This window comes from Chiloscyllium plagiosum, chromosome 1 (assembly GCF_004010195.1).
Source record: "Chiloscyllium plagiosum isolate BGI_BamShark_2017 chromosome 1, ASM401019v2, whole genome shotgun sequence".
NCBI lineage: Eukaryota > Metazoa > Chordata > Chondrichthyes > Orectolobiformes > Hemiscylliidae > Chiloscyllium > Chiloscyllium plagiosum.
Genome location: NC_057710.1, coordinates 106,019,448 through 106,040,148, shown reverse-complemented (window position 1 = coordinate 106,040,148; position 20,701 = coordinate 106,019,448). Strand labels below are relative to the sequence as shown.

The following is a 20,701-nucleotide window of genomic DNA, read 5'->3' as shown; positions in this document are numbered from 1 at the left end:
AAACCTCAGCTTCCAGTTGTAACCGAGAGAGAGGACTTCTTCAAAACTCCAGCAGCTAAATCTAAAAAAAAAGAAATCTTTGTCTGTGAGAACTGGCCACACCCATTCAGGCTGCTTCTATTGTTCCAACTTTAAAAACAAACTCCAAGGCCACATAAGCTGTTTACATTACAGCTTGCTTAGCATCTCTCATTCAATCTCTCTCTTTAAATAAACCAGGAGAAAATACATCTCTTAAAGCCATAACCTAGTCACGGTTTCTCAAACCAATTATTCTGCTTTCTACCAGTAACTGTTGATCCTCTTACCAATCAAGAACCTATCTATTGATGACTCACTCTGCATCATACCACAAATTGTCATTGTCAGGTCTAAAAAATAGAATGTGACTTAGAAGGAGAGTATCAATTCAATGTGAAGTGCCAGATGCATACCAGTGTTTTAGGCAATATCCAGAGCTTGACAAGCCTGTGGCTCAAGATTGGGACTCAAAAGAAATCCCTTGAAGGTAAAGTTGAAATATATGTTGGAATTCTACTTACTCACTTCCAGGGGATAAATAAAGCTGAGAGGCCAATGCTAAAGGAAGAGCAATGAGATGGAATTCCTAATGATACTCAACTCAGCATAGCTGAAGCAAGTCTAAATCTAACCTTCCCTGTACGTACATGTAACTTTACATGTTGCTGCAGAGATCTCCAGATTTTTGTTGACCACTAAACCATTGACTGCTGAACATATCCTGAAATATTGCAAGGATGATTTTACAGATCTTGGATGGATTCCCATGGCATATTTTATAGCATCATAGAGTCATACAGCATGGGAAAAGACACTTAGGTCCATCTGATCCATGCTGACCAAATTAGTCCCACTTGCCTGTGTTTAGTCCATCTCCCTCTAAACCTTTCCTATGCATGTAACTATCCAAAGGTCTTTTAAATGTTATGACTGTACCTGCATCTACCTCTTCTTCTCACAGTTCCCCTCAGCTCCCTTTTAAAGCTTTCTCCTCTCACCTTAAAATGATGTCCCCTAGTTTTGAACTCACCCACCCTTGGGAAAAGTCCTCTGCTATTCACGCAGATGAACCTCAAGATTTTATAAACCTCTTTAAGTTCACCTCACAGCCTCCTATATTCCTATGAGAAAAGTTCCAGCCTATTCAGACCCTCCTTATAACTCAAATCCTCCTGAAAAATAGGAAAGAAAGATAAGTGGGCAAGAAAGCAATTTTTGGGGACCTGGTAACTGATGATTAGCAGATCAAACAGAAGAAGCAGTTATCAAAGAACAGCAGAAGTAAATGCATGATGAGAAAGTTGGAATAAATGGAATATAACAAAAATATACAATTTAACAGCTATTAAGTCACGTCCTAACAGCAAAAGGACCTTACCCAGATCCTGATGATATGAAAGCTGTAGCAGAAATGTAGCAACCAATAGATGTGAAAACAGTGTAGTGGTTTGTTGGGTTTGGGAAGTCCTTCCTTAATTTGTAATCAGTGTGAGAATCGCTGTGCAAGCTCACTGCTAAGGATAAGCAGTGGTATTGGGGCACAGAACAAGAAGAAACATTCACTCAAATTAACAACAAACAACAACAGGTCATCATGCTGTGGAAGTCATCCATCCAACAGATGAATCTGATAGTTAGAGTTTGATATTCTGATGAAATACACACCAACTTTTGCATGTCATTAAAAAAATTCTGAATGTCTCAGGGATTATGATTGAAATGTAGGTGCAGAATCTGATGAAAGTGAAAGAGACTAGAACTAGAAAACAGTTTTTGTTCAAGGTGATCACTTGTCAAAGTAAATTGGGTACCTTTTAACTGCAAACGATAATGCTTGCAAATTTATTTTTGTTTGTCTTGTTCATGTGACAGCTGCTGTAACTTGTTTTCACTTTTAAGGTAGAAACCAGTAAAACGCATTACACAAAACAATGAAACGCACACCAGATAAGGATGTGATTGCACTGAGGGGGTGCAGAGGAGACTTACCAGGATGTTGCCTGGGATGGAGCATCTTAGCAATGAAGAGAGGTAGGTTTGGCTCGCATTGTTTTCTTTGGAGCAGAGAAGGTTGGGAGGGGGACTTGATAGAGGTGTATATGATTATGAGGGGCATAAACAGGGAGAATAACAGCAACTGTTCCCTTAGTTGAAGGGCTATCAAACAGGGTGCATCATTTTAAGATGAAAGGCAGGAGATTTAGAAGGAATTTGAGGAAAGATGTTTTCACCCAGAAGGTGATAGGGGTATAGAATGCACATCTTTGGAAGGCAGTTTAAGGCAGGTGAGTTCACAACCTTTAAAAAAAATACTTTAATGAGCTCTTGAAGTGTCATAACATTCAAGGCCTGGGGCCTAGTGCTGGAAAGCAGGACGAGTAGAGAGTGTGTGCATTTTTGGTGGGACAGACTCTGTGGGCCGAAGGACTGCATGATTCTGCGATTCAAAGATCCGTACTGCTGCTGTCTTCCCAGCATGGTATCAGTGTCTAGAATCCCACAAAAAAATTCCACCTAAGTAATTTATAAATGATTTAAATGTAGCTCACCTCAGGCCCTATGCAGATGGAGGGGTCAAAATGGTTAGGATGTGTGGTGATGCCATGCAATTTAGAAAGAGAATAAGTCATTCCATGATTTATGGAAGTAATTCCATCACTTCAGAAAGTGCACTGCCCACTGCATTCCTTGAGAGACTCAGTGGACCTGCTCGTACCTGCTGTTAAAGGGGCTGTCAGTTTCTGAGAAAAAGAAATTGATCCGAGAAAAGATTTTTTTATTATTATTCAGCAGCTAAGGACTGCACAACAAGTGGAACAGTTTTAATCCAGACTTCTCTGAAGGACTTCAAGCATTTTCAGGAGAAAATCCAAAAGTCGCTCTGTCCTTCACTGGCAGATAGAGGTAGTAATTCCAGAAGTTCTTACACTATCTGTCAACTCATTCCAAATGTAAATGACCCTATCGCTAGGATTTGATTTGACTTCTCATCAGTTAAAAAAACCTTTTTGCCAACAGAATGACCTTAAAAGAAACATTATGATAGTTAAACTCCATAAAATTATATTCCAACCAAGAGAGTGACAAAAACCTTGCTAAACATCCAATGAAAAAATAATTCATTGATATCAATCTGTAGTATTACTTCAATATATAGAAGATGGAAAATGAGTTGTAAGATTGTGATCCCATAAAGTGGTTTCGCAGATATCATTAACTACAAAGCTGAAGTCCAATCAATGATGTGAACCACTGAGATAGAACAGTTGTTGCTATCCTGCCTCAGACAATGTTATTTTATGTGCTATATGCAGTATATCTGGAAAAAAATGTGCTGAGATTTTTTCAATTCAGAAATCATCACTGCTTGTCTGAGAATTGAAGCAGTTGAAAATATATTTGTGTCCTCTCTCTGTGCTGAAAAAGCTTTTGGGCTGCACTCACCGATAGATTTGTTCTTTAAGTAACGCACATTTATTTAAAATCAGCTTTGCACACTTAAGCATTAACCAGGTTAAGTGTTCTATAATTGGCAGCAAATTGGCACCAGACCTAGTGATGTAGCTTCAAATGAACCGCTGCAGCTATGTAGTTGTTTATGACTCTGGCCTGAGCTTCAGATTTAGTCAGACCTCAAGAAGACCACCACCATGTGATTTGCCTTATGGTCTAACGAAGCTGATTGTTCAAATCATTACAAGGAGAACCTGTCTTGTTCTCTTAATGGACATATTCATCTTTATTTTTAGCTTAAATCTTCTTGCTGCTTGACAAGCACTAATTTTATTTTCATATTTCACTCTGGAATTATCAGAATGCAACATGCAATGCTGTGCAAGAATTTTAAGCAGAGAAAATTTCTAATAAAAGCTATTTACAGTTCAGCTGTAAATAAAAGACCTCCCTTCAAATGTAAGAGCTGTCGGGTAAAGAGCTGGTTTGTCAAAATCTTTGACAATTTCCCTATGGTGTCTGCATGGGGAGACGTGAAGGTCATACTCATCAGAAACTGGCAAACAGAGAAAACACCTATCATGCCAATGCTGGAGGAAGTTGAAATCAACTGACCCGAGGTTGCTGCTTGTCAGGAGCACGTGCAAGATATTTCCCTTGAAGCATCAAACTAGTGGATTGTAGATGGTGGCATCAAGATGCTGCTGTATACTTTGAATTATGGAGCCTGTAATTAGAACATAGAACATAGAACAATACAGCGCAGAACAGGCCCTTCGGCCCTTGATGTTGCACCGACCATGAACTATTCTCAGCTCGTCCCCCTACACTATCCTAAAATCATCCATGTGCTTATCTAAGGATTGTTTAAATCTCCACTTATGTTGCTGAGTTGACTACATTAGCAGGTAGGGCATTCCATGCCCTTACAACTCTCTGCGTAACGAACCTGCCTCTGACATCTGTCTTAAATCTATTTGTAGTTATGCCCCCTCGTACAAGCTGACGTCATCATCCTAGGAAAAAGACTTTCACTGTCTACCCTATGTAGTCCTCTGATCATCTTGCATGTCTCTATCAAATCCCCTCTTAGTCTTCTTCTTTCCAACGATAACAGACCCAAGTCTATCAGCCTTTCCTCATAAGATCTTCCCTCCAGAACAGGCAACATCCTGGTAGATCTTGTCTGCACATTTTTCAATGCTTCCACATCCTTCCCGAAATATGGTAGCTTGAAGTGTACATAATATTCCAAGTATGGCTGCACCAGCATTTTGTATAGTTGCAGCATGATATTGCAGCTCCGAAACAAATAGGGCTAATCAAAGTCAGAAGTGGGAAGTTGAGTGTGGACCCTGTGGAGATCTGAGAGGTGCTAAATGAACATTTCTCATCAGCTTTTACTCAGGAAAAGGAGAATATTGTAGAGGTAGAAGAAAGAGGTACAAGATATTAGACTAGAAAAGATCAAGGTTAGTTATGAACAGGTATTATCAATTCTAGAAGGAGTGAAAGTAGACAAGTATGCCATCTTAACAGCACTACCTACACACTGTATGCCATCTTAACAGCACTATCTATCTGGATGGCAACTTTCAGGGATCTATGTACATAGACTCCAAGATCCCTCTGCACATCCACACTACCAAGAATCTTTCCATTGACCCAGTACTCTGCTTTCCTGTTATTGTTCCCAAAGTGCATCACCTCATATTTAGTTGCATTTAACTCCATTTGCCACCTCTCAGCCCAATTCTGCAGTTTATCCAAGTCCCCCTGCAACCTGCAACATTCTTCCAAACTGTCCACTACTCCACCGACTTTAGTGTCATCTGGAAATTTACTAATCCATCCACCTATGCCTGCGTCTAAATCATTTATAAAAATGACAAACAGCAGTGGTCCCAAAACAGACCCTTGTGGCACACCACTAGTAACCGGACTCCAGGCTGAATATTTTCCATCAACCATCACTCGCTGCCTTCGTTCAGAAAGCCAGTTTCTAATCCAAACTGCTAAATCACCCTCAATTCCATGCCTCTGCATTTTCTACAACAGCCTACCATGTGGAACCTTATCAAAAGCTTTATTGAAGTCCATGTATAACAAGTCAACTGCCCTACCCTCATCTACATGCTTGGTCACCTTCTCTAAAAGCTCAATGAGATTTGTGAGACATGACCTGCCCTTGACGAAACCATGTTGACTATTTGAAATCAAATTGTTGCTTGCTAGATGATTATAAATCTTATCTCTTATTATCCTTTACAAAACCTTTCCTACAACAGAAGTAAGGCTAACTGGTCTATAATTACCTGGGTCATCTTTACTGCCCTTCTTGAACAAGGGCACAACATTTGCAATCCTCCAGTCTTCAGGTACTAAACCTGTAGACAATGACGACTCAAATGTCAAAACCAAAGGCTCTGCTATCTCCTCCCTAGCTTCCCAGGGTATCCTCGGATAAATCCCATCCGGCCCAGGTGACTTGTCTACTTTCACTCCTTCTAGAATTGATAATACCTGTTCATAACTAACCTTGATCTTTTCTAGTCTAATATCTTGTACCTCTTTCTTCTACCTCTACAATATTCTCCTTTTCCTGAGTAAAAGCTGATGAGAAATGTTCATTTAGCACCTCTCAGATCTCCACAGGGTCCACACTCAACTTCCCACTTCTGACTTTGATTAGCCCTATTCAAACCCCTAATCATCCTTTTATTCCTCACATACCTATAGAAAGCTTTAGGGTTCTCTTTTATTCTATTTGCTAAACACTGCTCGTGTCCTCTCTTTGCTCTTCTTAACTCTCTTTTAAATCCTTCCTAGCTGATCTGTAGCTCTCCATCGCCTCATCTGAACCATTTTGCCTCATCAACACATAAGCCTCCTTTCTTCTTCGTAACAGGAGATGCAATTTCTGTAGTAAACCACGATTCCCTTACCTTATCACTTCCTCCCTGCCTGACAGGAACATACCTATCAAGGACATGCACTATCTATTCCTTAAACCAGCTCCACATTTCCATTGTCTGCATCCCCCTGCATTTTGCTACCCCATTCTATGCATCCTAATTCTTGCCTAATCGCATTATAATTTTCCTTGCTCCATCAATAATTCTTGACCTGTGGCATGTACCTATCCCTTTCCATCGCTAAACTAAACGTAACTGAATTATGGTAACTTTCTCCAAAGTGCTCACCTACAACTAAATCAAACACCTGGCCTGGTTCATTACCAAGCACCAGATCCAGTGTGGCCTCCCCTCTTGTCGGCCCTTCGACATACTGTGTCAGGAAACCCTCCTGAACACATTGGACAAAAACTGATCCATCCGACATACTAGAGCTATAACATTTCCAATGAATGTTGGGGAAGTTAAAGACCCCATAATGACCACCCTGTTCCTTTCACTCCCACCCAGAATAATTTTGCTAATCCTCTCTTCCACCTCCCTAGAACTCTGCGGAGGCCTATGAAAAACTCCAAACAATATAACCTCTCCTCTCCTGTTTCTAATCTCAGCCCACATTACCTCAGTGAACGAGTCCTCATCAAAAGTTCTCTCAGCCACCGTTATACTATCCTTGACTAACAAGGCCACACCTCCCCCTCTTTTACTGCCTTGTCTGTTCTTAATGAAAGGTCTAAACCCTGGAACCTACAACACCCATTCCTCACCCTGCTCTATCCATGTCTCCGAAATGGCCACAACATCAAAGTCCCAGGTACCTATCCATGCTGCAAGCTCACCTACCTTATTTTGGATACTTCTGGCATTGAAGTAGACACACTTCAAACCAGTTTGTTGTCTGCCAGCACATTCCCGTGACCCTGAAATCCTGTCCCTGTCTTCCCTACTCTCATCCTTCTGTGCACTGCAACTACACCTCAGCTAGTTTAAACCCACCTGAATAGCACCAGCAAATATCCCACCCAGGATATTAGTACCCCTCTGGTTCAAGTGAAGACCGTCCTGTTTGTACAAGTCCCACCTTCCCCAGAATGAGCCCCAATTATCCATCCATCCTGCACCATCCTTGCAGCCACGTGTTCAGCTGATATCTCTCCCTATTCCTTGCCTCGCTATCATGGGTAACAAACCAGAGATAACAACTCTGTTTGTTCTAGCTCTTAGCTTCCACCCTAGCTTCCTGAAATCCTGCCTTATATCCCTATCCCTCTTTCTACCTATGTCGTTGGTACCTACATGGACAACGACTTGAGGCTGGTCACCCTCTCCCTTCAGGACCCCAAAGATACGATCCGAGACATCATGGACCCTGGCACCTGGGAGGCAACACACCAACCGCAAGTCTCGTTTGTTCCCAACAAACCTTCTATCTGACTCTCTAACTATTGAGTCCCCAATGGCCAACACTCTCCTCCTTTCCCTCCTTCCCTTTTGTGCAACAGGGACAGGCTCTGTGCCAGAGACCTGGGCCCCACTGCTTGCCCCTGGTAAGTCGTCCCCCTCAACAGTATCCAAAACGGTATACACGTTTTTCAGGGGAACGACCACAGGGGATCCCTCCACTGACTGTTTTTTTCCCCTTCGAACAGTCACCCAGCTTTTTTTGTGCCTCGGAGTAACTACTTTCCCGTAACTCTTATCTATCACAGCCTCTGCCTTCCGAATGATCCGAAGTTCATCCAGCTCTCGCTCCAGTTCCCTAACACAATCTTGGAGGAGCAAGAGTTGGGTGCACTTCCACCAGATGTACTTGGATGGGACACTAATGGCACCCCTTACCTCAAACATCATGCAAGAGGAACATTGCTCTCCCTGCACTGCCATCCCTGCTCGTCCCCTAGTCACAAAGTAAAAAAGAAGAGACGCTTACCTGATATGTCCCTGGTCTTTAAGATTAGAGGAGGTGTTTGGGTGGGAGGCCCTACAAAGGTAGGGTCTCAGGTTGAGAAGACACTGACTTATATAGCTGGATGGAAATAAAAATAAGAACTCCCTCCTTTCCCAGAAACCTCTGCTCTCTGACTTCAAATTTAAAAGCACAAATCAGTGACTCAATGCTCCCGGCAGGCCCCTGGTGCAAGCTCTCACCCTTTGAGTTGCTGCTGCTGCTGAAAAACAGCTCCATCTCAGTTCTATGAGCATTGTTCAGCACAACAAACCATCCAGAACAGTTGTGCTATTGACCCTGAGCTCTCTTGAAAAAAAGCACCTGAATAAGAGATGAAAGCAGCTGTGCGTTGGTGGAAGTTCTTTTCTCTGAGTCAGGAACCTGAGGGTTCAAGTTCCACACTAGAGAACATGAGTATAGAATTGGCCATCCGAATTACACGGCCAAAGGTCTTGCAAATGAAATGCTAAAACAAAGCCGCATCTACCCTGTCGGATAGACATAAAAGATTTCAAGGTACCAGGTCAAAGAACAGCTGGGGTGTTCTGGCTAATATATTTATCCCTCAGCAAACAACCATTTGCTTTCTTTAAAACCTTTGGCTGGACCATGATACAGGTTTCAGTTAAATTGTCATGTGCCCGACAATAAGAGAAAGATTATATGATACCTTTCTGCACCTCATGACCACTCTGCCATTCTATAATATTATAGCTGTTCTGTTTGTGTTTCCAGTTCCACATATCAATCAGTAAACTTCCTGCCTACCTGAGCCTTTTAAAAATATTCAATGACCCTGCCTGCACTTCCTTCTGAGGAAGAGAGTTCCAAAGTCACACAATTCTCTGAGAGAAAATAAAACTCCTCATCTCTGTCCTGAAAAGGTGACCCATTAATTACATCCATTGCACACAAGAGGAAACATTCTTTCCACATGCACTTTATTAAGACTATTCAGGATCTTATACACTTCAATCCAGTTAACACTCAATCTTTAAAGTCGAGAGTGTGGTGCTGGGAAAGCACAGCAGGTCAGGCAGCATCCAAGAAGCAGGAGAATCGATGGTCTGGGCAAGACCCCTTCGTCAGGAAAGGACTCAATCTTTAAACACTAGTGGAAATAATCCCAATCTTTCCAATCTATCCTCAAAAGCAACATATTCATTCCAGGTTTCAATCCACTAAATTCTTCTGAACTGTCTCAATGCATTTACTTTCTTCCTTAAATCTGGAACCAAAACAGGGCGCTGTATTCCACCTGCGCTTTCATTCATCAATGGCCAGTAAAACTGAAGCATAGCCTATATCTTTGTAATTCATTCCTCTCATAACAAAAAGTAACATTCCACTCATTATCTTGATCATGGGCTGTACCCATATTCTAACTCTTTTGACCAGAATAACAAAATCTCTGCAACATGGACTACTGCAGTGGTTTCTGTTTAAGTATTACTGCTATTTTCTTATCCTTCCAAAAAAGTGAACAATTTCACGTTGTCCCACATCCTACTCCATCTGCCAGATTTTGCCTACTCACTTAACCTATCCATAGCTGCCTGCAAACTTCTTATATCTTCCTAATGTCATACTTTCTTACCTATCTTGGTGTCATTGTGAATTTAAATATCATTCCTTCCCTCTCCAGTATAGTTGAGGTTCCAACACAGATCCCTGCTGTACCATACTTGTCATAACTTACCAATCAGACACAGACACCTTTACATTCTCTCTGTTTTCTACCAGCCAGCCAATCCTTTATCTATGCTAATTACCCCTAACCATGTGATTTTATCATCTGCAGTCATCTTTTAAATTGTACTTGATCAAATGTCTCCTGGAAATTCAAGTATAGTATGTCTACAGGCTACCCTTTATCCTCAGAGGATGCTTTTCCTTCAAAGAATCCAATGAATTAGTTAACTGTGAACTTCCTTCAATGAAATTATACTGATTCTTCCCAATTAACTTATTTTTTCTAAATTTCTATCATTGCTTTGATGGTCTATGCTAATGACTTCCCAATAGCAGATAGTAAGCTAACTCTACAGATGCTGCCCAACATGTTGAGTCTCTCCAGCTATATCTATTCTTGTGTATTTCAGAAATGCATCTCCGTTGGCCAGGTTTTTTGAAGGGGACTCACCTTGAACAGGTTACTGCCACAGTGAAGCTTCAGTCAAACAAAACTACATTCAGATGGTCTATTTTCCTTCAGAAGTGTATTTGTTATCATGATAACTTCCTTTCATTGTGATTGAATTCTGCAAATTGCAGGTTACGTTACAGGTTTACATCTTCAACCTGTAGTAGATTTCTTTACCTGTTCTGCTTGAAACTGTGGATGCCTGTCACTGACTGTGATGTCAAAACCACGTGATTTCATTTTTCCAACAACAATAGAACTAATGTTAAATCAGAAAGTTGCATCAAAAAGCTTAACTGATAATCCACTCTAATATGATTATTTTCTACACAAAAGTTTGTGATGGCACTATATTAGATCATTGCTGAAGGATTAGTGACTCTTTGGTCAGTGACTTATGGTATGAGTTATGTTTGCCACATGAGACAATACCATCCCTGACTTCAGCCTGACTGTTGTGCCAGTACAGAGCTTCTTTGGCTGTGATACATTGTTCAAGCCTGACAGGTAGAATAGATTTTCCGCATCACCTCCATCCTCATCTCTGATTCTGTTTCCTTTAAACAAGATTTCATATTGAACAAAAAAACTCATCTCTGCAGCAGCATTCTCTTATTTCAGTAGAAATTTCTTCTTGGACAGCATGAAAGCTGTATTACAATTTCGCTAAGGCTTGATCTTTTTTTAATGTCTCCACAGCTGTTCTGAGATAGAAAGGTACAACAGCTTAGTGATGTTCTCAATCCCTTTGATAAACCCATCTTTTGTTTTAGAAAGACATATTTCATAGTTATAGATTTCACCGAGACAAATTTTTCTGGTCGAGTAAGCTCATTTTTCAATACTGTCTGTATTAGGCATGCATGTACTTCAGGCTGAAAATGTCTGTCTAGTGGACAGTATTTGTTATAGCTGGATGGTGATAGCTATGGGTCCTTAACAATAGCATTCCAAGTCTTAGGGAATATATTCAGAGCCTTTGACAGGCATGTCCATGTATTGGGATTCTAGAATTCACAATGCAGCACATCACTCATCCTTTCTATTGATATTTTGTCTTTTCTTTGTTCGATAATCTTGGGCATTGCTGATGGATATCTACCTGTTTCAGACCACAGTCAATTTTTAATATATTAATCAGGGTCCTGCTTTGTTAGTAAGACTGTTATGCAATTTGCCATGAACCAATGGGAAGAGCATGATCTCTACACCCTAGTGCCAAGCACTGAGGAACCTGGGAAGTGGCTCTTAAAGGGATTATCGAGGTAACATGACCAGAAATGCTGCACTACTGATTTCTGTGCAGGAACGGGACTCATGCCTTTGCCAGCCTCTTCATGCTGTTGTTGTAAAGACCTTGCAGATTGATGATTAAATGTAAGTCAGCTCAAAGTCTCAACTTGTTCGGGACAAGATGAGGATATCAGGCAGGGAGCATGATTGCACACCCTGCTACCTGCCTGAAGAGAAACAGCCCCTTGCGATCTCTTTTACACACTTCATACTCAAACTATTGAAATTTGATACCATGGTCAAACTTTTATGTCCCCCCACTGACAGGTTTGCAGGCAAAGGGGAGCTTGTACACCTCTGTGACTGGCTTTCCCATCTGCCTTTTGCGCAGTCACATTTCTTCATAATTCTACAGAGGGCTGCGCAAGGACTAAGGTAGCCTGCATGTCCTTACCCTGTTTCAGGACCTTTGTCTATGGTGCTTCCACCTGTTTCACATTTCTGATATTAAAGCTGCTAGACCAAATCTTTGTTGTCCTTGGGGAGGTTGGGGCATGGACTTCACATGAACAACAAACAAAGTGTCTCCAGTCCAATGTAACTCTCCTATCTACTGTGAAGGACCATGCAATCAGACTGAATGAGTCAATGAGAGAAAAAAGGATGAGTTGTCAGGCTGACCTCATGAATATGTGGATCCATGAGTAGAAATCTCAGATAACGAGGAGTGAATGTCCTCCTTTTCAAGGTTTCCCTTGAGGAAGGGGGAAATGTGTGATTTGCACAGAGCTTCATGCATTGTCTTCTTGGAATCCAGTGCTCTCCTGATTGTGAGCATGTGAATCATCCTTTCAAACTGCATCATCTTGGTTTCAGTTTTTGCAGGAGCACTCACAGTTCAAACTGGTCAAATTGACTTCCTGTAACCATTAATATCCAAAGCGATATTGAGTGAGTTTACAGCTGGGTTTACCTTCCTAGAGCTATTTTGGGTGTCTAAATTGGGCTCTTAATTGAGTCAGAGAATGTCATACTATTTCTTTCTCATTGGCTGGTCAACTGTGAAGGAGAGTACTTTTACTGAGGGAATGTCATGAGCAAAATAGCGGGAATATATGTTCACTGGAACTTTGAGTGAGCTGTAGTGTACCCAGAATGAGCAATGACATATTTTCTTTGCAGCAAGCATCTGAAAAACTGAAGATGGGGAACCGCTCATGATGAATTGCTTCAGATTGGTTGTTCAGTTCAGTCTGTTTTCTTTGGTTAAAAAAAAATCAGAGAAGCAAACGAGAGGCTATGATTAAACATTCTGTGTTCCTTTCATTTACAATGAGGCATCCTGTGGTGGTGTAATCTGCCTTCGATCTTAAAGATCTAACAACCTTGGCTTTAGAAACAAAGTACGTTCCCAAAAGGGGTAACCAGACAAGTAGCAATGCACCTTTTCACTTGAAATCTACATCATCTTTCATTTAAAAAAAAGGACCAGATGAATGTGTAGTTGTTCGCCAGTAAATTGTAGCTCCAGTAAGGACGAGCTCAACTGGTCATTGTGGTTTACTTAGGAAACAGGAGAGTCAGTCCATACATCATTAATTATATACCTGATTGTCAGATACTTCTGTAATACAAAGTGCTGAATCTCTGCTGTAGTAAAGTAGATTAAGGTTGAGCAAAATCAAACAAAAGTAATTTAATTTGAGTCTGTGAAATCCAATACCTTGAACAGGCCTTTCTCCTTTCTTATCTTCCCAGTCAGTTTTATTCAACTCAATACAGACATGTTTTTAATGTGGTTACATTCTATCCAGAGCAGTCTTGGCTGGCTTAGTACACTGTCCTGTTAATGAAACAGCAGTTGTTAGGTGACTAAAACACATTCCAAATTACACCTAAGAAAGAGGCTGGAATTTACACTGAGGATGGGTTCCCTGCTAAACTGGCTGGGCCTGCTTTAATTTTTCATGCAATCAGACTTTAATAAACATGGGGGAGGGGGGGCTTCCCTCCTCCTCCAAGAGCCAGTCTCTTGGAGGAGGTGGTGGTGGGCGGCACGGTGGCACAGTGGTTAGCACTGCTGCCTCACAGCGCCTGAGACCCGGGTTCAATTTCCACCTCAGGCGACTGACTGTGTGGAGTTTGCATGTTCTCCCCGTGTCTGCGTGGGTTTCCTCCGGGTGCTCCGGTTTCTTCCCACAGTCCAAAGATGTGCAGGTCAGGTGAATTGGCCATGCTAAATTGCCCGTAGTGTTCAGTAAGGGGTAAATGTAGGGGCATGGGTGGGTTGCGCTTCGGCGGGGCGGTGTGGACTTGTTGGGCCGAAGGGCCTGTTTCCACGCTGTAATGTAATCTAATCCCCTCACAGAGTTATCAATCAGACTCCAACTGCTTTGAACTCTCACAGAGCCAGTCAGGAGCATTGGTCACTGCTGGTACTGCAGGTAGGCCAGAAGCTGGTGTCCAGCAATGGAACTGGACATTGAGGTGAGTCTGAGGTCTCTCCAGAGTCAGGCTAATAAGCTCCAGTGAGAGGTATGTGAGTATTTGCTCAAAAGAACAATGGGGAGAAAGTGGTCATGGTGAGGCTAAACAGTTGTCAGAAGTGGGTACCTTGAAATATCCTCCCTTTCTCTGACCAGCAGTGCATTGTGTTAAACCTGCCAGACTACAGGTTGCACATGGGACTCTCCTGTGGCCCTTTTGATCAGAATAGTGAAAAGATGAGGCTCATTAATTGCCCTCTTAGGAACCTCAATCGGGACACAGCTGGGTGGCCCACCTAATGCATCCCTCGTGATGGGGGCAAGGGTGGATAGGGGGAATGGCACTGATGGCAAAGCACTGTAATTCATAAGGCCATTTGCTGGCTTTCCCATGCAGAAGCTGGCCATCAAATTGAGCTCATCACGTTTAAGATGACTTTGATTTTATTTTGAATGATTCATAATTTTTTGCAGGCATCGTGGGCCCAAAAAGCTTCTTCCTCCAATGTGCAAATGTTCGAGTTGCCTGGTCATCCAGCTCACTTATAATCAATACGTCACTATGATTAATTTCTATCAGTGTTTATAACATCACTGTTGCCTATGAAGAAGATGCTAAGGGAAGCCTATAGTGTGACTTTGAAGCAGTACCTCCCTGTCATCACAAAGGAAGAAATGATCATCCTTCTGTGGACTTCAATGTAATGATGGATGTAACTCTGATATCTGATTTGTTGGCAACGATTCTGATTAGTAGGGGAATTGCCATAGGTTTAAGGCCAACACTGTTGGTCTTGAGAAAGTTGAAACTTTATTGCTGGAACAGCACAGCAGGTCAGGCAGCATCCATCAGTCGAAGGAGGGTGTCGGTGGAAGGGTACTGGGTGGTACGGCGGGAAAGGAAGAAGCGGAGTGCTTTGAGAAATACCCAGTCTATTTTAGATTAGAAAGTAAGATATCTCAAAACTTTGAGCAACAGATATAGTTTGTTTCTGCCTGTTGTTGTGTCAAGGGCAAATGATAATCTGCCTATAACATGCATGAGTAATATGGAATATGTATTTCAACGCTGGTGTGTTATCAGAATATAGTCTATACCTCCCAAATAACTAACTGCTGGATTGTATTAAATAGCATTTCCCTCCGGCTGTTGCAAGGTACTGACTGTATCCAAGTAGCCCATGCTTGCAAACCTAAAATATAGTGTCAATATCCCATGTGATTCTGTGATTGGGCAGTATTTGCTAAATAGTTCAAAATATGCTGAGAATTACATTGAGCTCAAGTTTAAGCTTGTCAGTTTGGTGCATTCGTGCATACTGGCAGCTTTTTGTGTTAATATGCAGGACCGTGTTCTTTGCAGATTGAAAGAGCAGGACTACACTTTGCTCTTGTTTCAATTAAACAAAATAGGCAAAAGCCATTCTTTGGCTCATCTCTGAACTCAATATCTTGACCAATCAGAGTCAAACTGTTTGGTTGAGCTTTAAATCAGGCTTGACATTTCACTCCCAATGACCTAGCTGCTGTATTCTCCATGGCAACACCTTTGTTTGGCAATTGCATCAAAGTGTTGTACAGGATGAAGCTTTATCGACTTAACAAAAAGACTTTACATGACTAAAAACAGTGAAGTTCATCAGACAGCCTGAAGTTCACAATTAAAACAGACCACTGCTCCCATAAGAAAGCAAATTTTCCTGGGGCCCAAACTCTGAGTCCACTTTGTGAATCAGTGGGCTGCTAGTGAGACTGGAGCAACAAGGGGAGGAAGGCACTGTTTCTGCCTTATGTTTTTATTCAAGTTGCTGATACTGAGTGCCATGAATGCCATAGGAGCAGCCACTTTGGTTTCCAAATAGTAATAGAAAGTTTCCAGTTACTTGTGAAACATTCAAAACAGACTGCTGCAGACTGTAAGTCGATGATGTGAAGGAGCAAGATATATTTTTCTCAGATGCAGTGGAGCACAAGCAAGACGTGCAGACGGATGATATCATTTGTCATCACTGAAACCCTTCATTTTGCCTTTTATTTGTGATACAACATGAAGGAGGAAGAATAATGTTGGAACAAATTTTATGTAATTGTTATAAACCCGAAGGTAAATTAACTATGATTTGCATATTGCATTGGTCCCTGCTCTTTGCATTATTATTTGTTACTACGTTATATTTTAATTTGAACGTTTCGGAGGAAAGGACTCAGCACAGTCATTTTAGTAATCCACCCAAGAAATTATGAAGCACCAATTGGAAGGTAGATTGGGTTACTCTTTCAGCAAAACCTTCCAAATCTGTGTTCACCACCAACTAGAAGGACAAGAACAACAGAAATACCACCACCTGTGAGTTCCTTCCAAGCCATGCATCATTCTGCCTCAGAGCTATCTTGGCACTCATGTACTGTTGCTGTGTTTAATATCCTGGACCTCCATCCTTCGCAACATTGTGGGTGTCCTTACACCCCAAGAACTGTTCACAAATGCAGCTCAACATCACTTTTTCCTGGACAATTTGTGATCCCACATATCAAGAACAAATCAAAATAAAAGAAGATCAAATGAAAGTGAATGATCAAAGTTCTTCTTAAAACACGTAAAGTTCGTGGGCAGCACGGTGGCCCAGTGGTTAGCACTGCTGCCTCACAGTGCCAGAGACCCGGATTCACTTCCCGCCTCAGGTGACTGACTGTGTGGAGTTTGCACATTCTCCCTGTGTTCGCGTGGGTTTTCTCCGGGTGCTCCGGTTTCCTCCCACAGTCCAAAAATGTGCAGGTTAGGTGAATTGGCCATGCTAAATTGCCCGTAGTGTAGGGGAATGGGTCTGTGTGGGTGCGGGTCGGTCTGGACTTGTTGGGCCGAAGGGCCTGTTTCCACACTGTAAGTAATCTAAACTAAAACGTTCCACTGTACAATGCTGAAAAGGATGGAAGAAGGATATATTTTCACCAATCTGCATTATTATAGCCTATTAATCTGATTCAATGTAAAATTGGACTTGAAAAATGACAATGCAAAGTTGAGGTGATTGTTTATCTTTGTATTTGATGGAGGGGCATAATAAATAACATCAATTGGACAAGATTTGAAGGGAAGTAGAAAGGAAAACTAAACATTATTGAGGTTAGCACTGAGATTCAGGGAGGAATTTTGCTAAACTTTCTCTTGAGAGATTAAATATATAGAATTCATAAGAGGGTATTTCAACATTGACTAAAGAAATAAAATTGTTTGATAGGCCATTTTGCCTTTTTTTCCCTCTGTTTTCACATGTTATTAAAGCTTTATATTTCTGAAGCTAATCCCTTTTGTTAAGCCACTAAGCCTGAAATAAGTAATATTGAAGAGTCCAGGTATCTTTCTGTCCTAACTTATTGTTTTGTTAACACATGTCATACAACATTGGCAACAGAGACATGACAATCACAAAGAGTTATTTACAGATCTCATTTCTGTGGATTTCTTTCAGTGTTCATTCACATGAAATGATATAGAAACAAAAGGCGAAGGCAGAATTACTCTCATCATTCAGAAAGAGCTGTCATAAAGGAGAATGAGTAGGAAGTACTGAGGAACAATGATACAGCAAAACGGTAGAACATAAAAGTATAGGGATGATCACAAAGCCACAGTGTACTTAAAGTAGTGATATTTCTGTCATTTATGACAAAAGTAATAGTTGGTGCTTTAAAATATGAAAGGAATTTACAAAACTTGATCATGAAGGCTCTACCTTTTATGTGAGCAGGTTTTATGGAATTAATTTATTAATGCTCACAGTACAATGTAGGCAAATACATTTAAATTCATTTTAAGGGGAGGTGATGGACAGTGACTGAGTGGTACCGTCCTGGGATGTGGGCTTCTTGTCACTCAAGAAGCTTGACTCTCTCAACACAAAGCAGCCCGTTTGATTGACACCACATCCAAAAATATCCACTCTGTCCACCACTAGTGTTCACTAAGAAACAACATGCACTTCAGAAATTCACCAAATGAGAAAGCATCTTCCAAAACCATGACCACTACAATCTATCAGGACATGGGCAACAGATATATGTGAATACTTTCATCTGCAAGTTCCTCTCCAGATTTGGAAATATGTGGCCATTCCTATTGCCTGGAACTCCCTCCCTAACAATATTGTGGGTTAACTTACACCAAATGGACTACAGCAGTTTCAGAACGCAGCTAATCACCAGCTTCAAAAAGGCAACTTGGGATAAATTCTGGCCCAGCCAATGACACCCACATCATTGAATTCTTTCATTGAATGAAAGTAAAGAATTTTGCAAAGAAGGGAGCATTACCTATCCACATCACATCTTCACACATGGGGGTATAGATGTTGAATGGTCATCAGTATGTAATTAAATCTCATAAGCTAGCAGACTATGCACATGCCATGATCCATCATGTTTTTACATGATCACTCATTCATTCATATCCCTTGAGTTATTAGTGTATTATTTTATATAAATATATGTAATACAAGCATCTGCCAGTATGAAGTGAAGTGAAAGTGAAGAATCTCACACTGAAACGACTTAGTAAAGTGCTTGATAAAAGAAGACTGGTCCAAAGAGTGCAATGATGAAAAATTACAGGTGTACTTCATAAGAAGAAACAAACTGAGTGTAAATCAAGACTAGTTCCTTCTGACACTTAAGAATGATAAAGTTATTATTCCTCCAAGGTTTAGCGAAAGATTGTCGGAGGAACTTCACCAAGAGTACAAAGAGATAACCTCTTTAAGCTGTCAATCAAATTTTGAACTCAGGATGTCTTGTTTTTAGACTTAAGACTTTTGAAACTCATCGAAGCATTCATAATGATAATTGTGGACTTATTGAAATTGCTCGACCAGAGCTTTTCTTTTCTAACCTGTACTCTTCAATTAAAGCTTTCCAGAGGGGTTTGTTGAAACTCTAAATGACAGCTGTAACTGTTTTTTAATTTTTCTGGAGAAAACACTTATTCCAAGAATTTTTGGTGATGATGGTTATTTAGATCTTATTCACTTTTCCAGAACACAGTAATTATAAAAACAGGAAGGTCTTATGAGGGAAGGCTGAGGGAACTGAGGCTGTTTTCGTCGGAGAGAAGAAGATTGAGAGGTGACTTAATCGAGATGTATAAGATACCCAGAGGATTCGATAGTGTGGACAGTGAGAGCCTTTTTCCTCAGATGGTGAAGGCTAACACAAGGGGACATAGCTTTAAATTGAGGGGTGATAGATTTAGGACAGATATTAGGGGTAGTTTCTTTACTCTGAGAGTAGTAGGGGCATGGAACGGCCTGCCTTCAACAGTAGTAGAGTCGCTGATGTTAAGGGCATTTAAATGGGTATTGGACATACATATGGATAATAATGGAACGGTGTAGGTTAGATAGCCATTAGATTATTTTCACATGTCGGCACAACATTGAGGGCCGAAAGGCCTGTATTGTGCTGTAACGTTCTATGTTCTATGTACCAGGAGTAGGCCCTGCTTCACCATTTAGTACCATCATGGCTTGTCAAACACATCAATGTCTTTTGCACACATAATCCCCATAACACTTTATATTATTGGCAATCAAAGATTCATCAGCTTCTACTATAAATATATACACAAAGACTGAGCTTCTGCAGCCTTGTGGAACGAAGAATTTCACAAATTCACTAAAGTGTGATGAGAATAATTTTTCCTCGTCTCAGTCTGAAGTGGCATCCCCCTGATTTTTAAAATTGTGCTCCCTCGTTCTAGAGTACACAACCAAGGAATCAACTCTCTATATCCCTTTAAGCACTTTCTCAGTTTCAATGTGATCACCTCTCATTCTTCAAATCTTGAGATACTACAGGCCCAGTTTGTCCAATTTCTTTTCATCTGACACCCTCACGATTCCAGGAACCTTTGTTGCCCTTCTCCCATGGCAATAATATGTTTCCTCAGATAAGGAAACCAAAACTGCATACAGTTCTCTGGGTGAGGTCTAACCATGCTCCTTGTCCTTAGCATTCTGCTGAGGAAATATGAACATTTATAGGTTAAATTAAAATGCAGAACCACAGAGATAATAATCTGCGGATTACTATTTGAGCCATGAGCTAATTGGCACAGGGTCTACAAGATTAAAGAGGTAAAAGTAGGCTCAGATTTTGGTGTGGGTAAAATGGGTTCAACAAATGGGACATTGGCACTAGTACACAGAACACACCAGATGGCCTCCTTCTTTAGAGACCGCAATTTCCCTTCCCAAGTGGTTAAAGATGCCCTCCAATGCATCTCGTTCACATCCCGCACCTCTGCCCTCAGACCACACCCCACTAACCGTAACAAGGACAGATAGCCCCGGTGCTCACCTTCAACCCTACCAACCTTCGCATAAACCAAATCATCCACCGACATTTCCGCCACCGCCAAAAAGACCCCACCACCAGGGATATATTTCCCTCCCCACCCCTTTCCGCCTTCCGCAAAGACCATTCCCTCCGTGACTACCTGGTCAGATCC

The 20,701-nt window shown here is 41.2% G+C and overlaps 1 long non-coding RNA gene across 2 annotated transcripts in view; it reads left to right on the top strand.

The window, feature by feature from the left end:
* The window catches only part of LOC122551511, a 67,224-nt gene that overhangs the window by 14,803 nt on the left and 31,720 nt on the right, over positions 1-20,701 (top strand). Inside the window, exon 3 of one of the 2 annotated variants that reach the window (XR_006312121.1) lies at positions 1,921-1,991. The exons of the other annotated variant lie outside the window; for it this stretch is intronic. This is a non-coding gene — a long non-coding RNA (uncharacterized LOC122551511). Of the gene's footprint in view, positions 1-1,920; positions 1,992-20,701 lie in introns of those variants that run through there. 2 annotated transcript variants of the gene reach the window in all.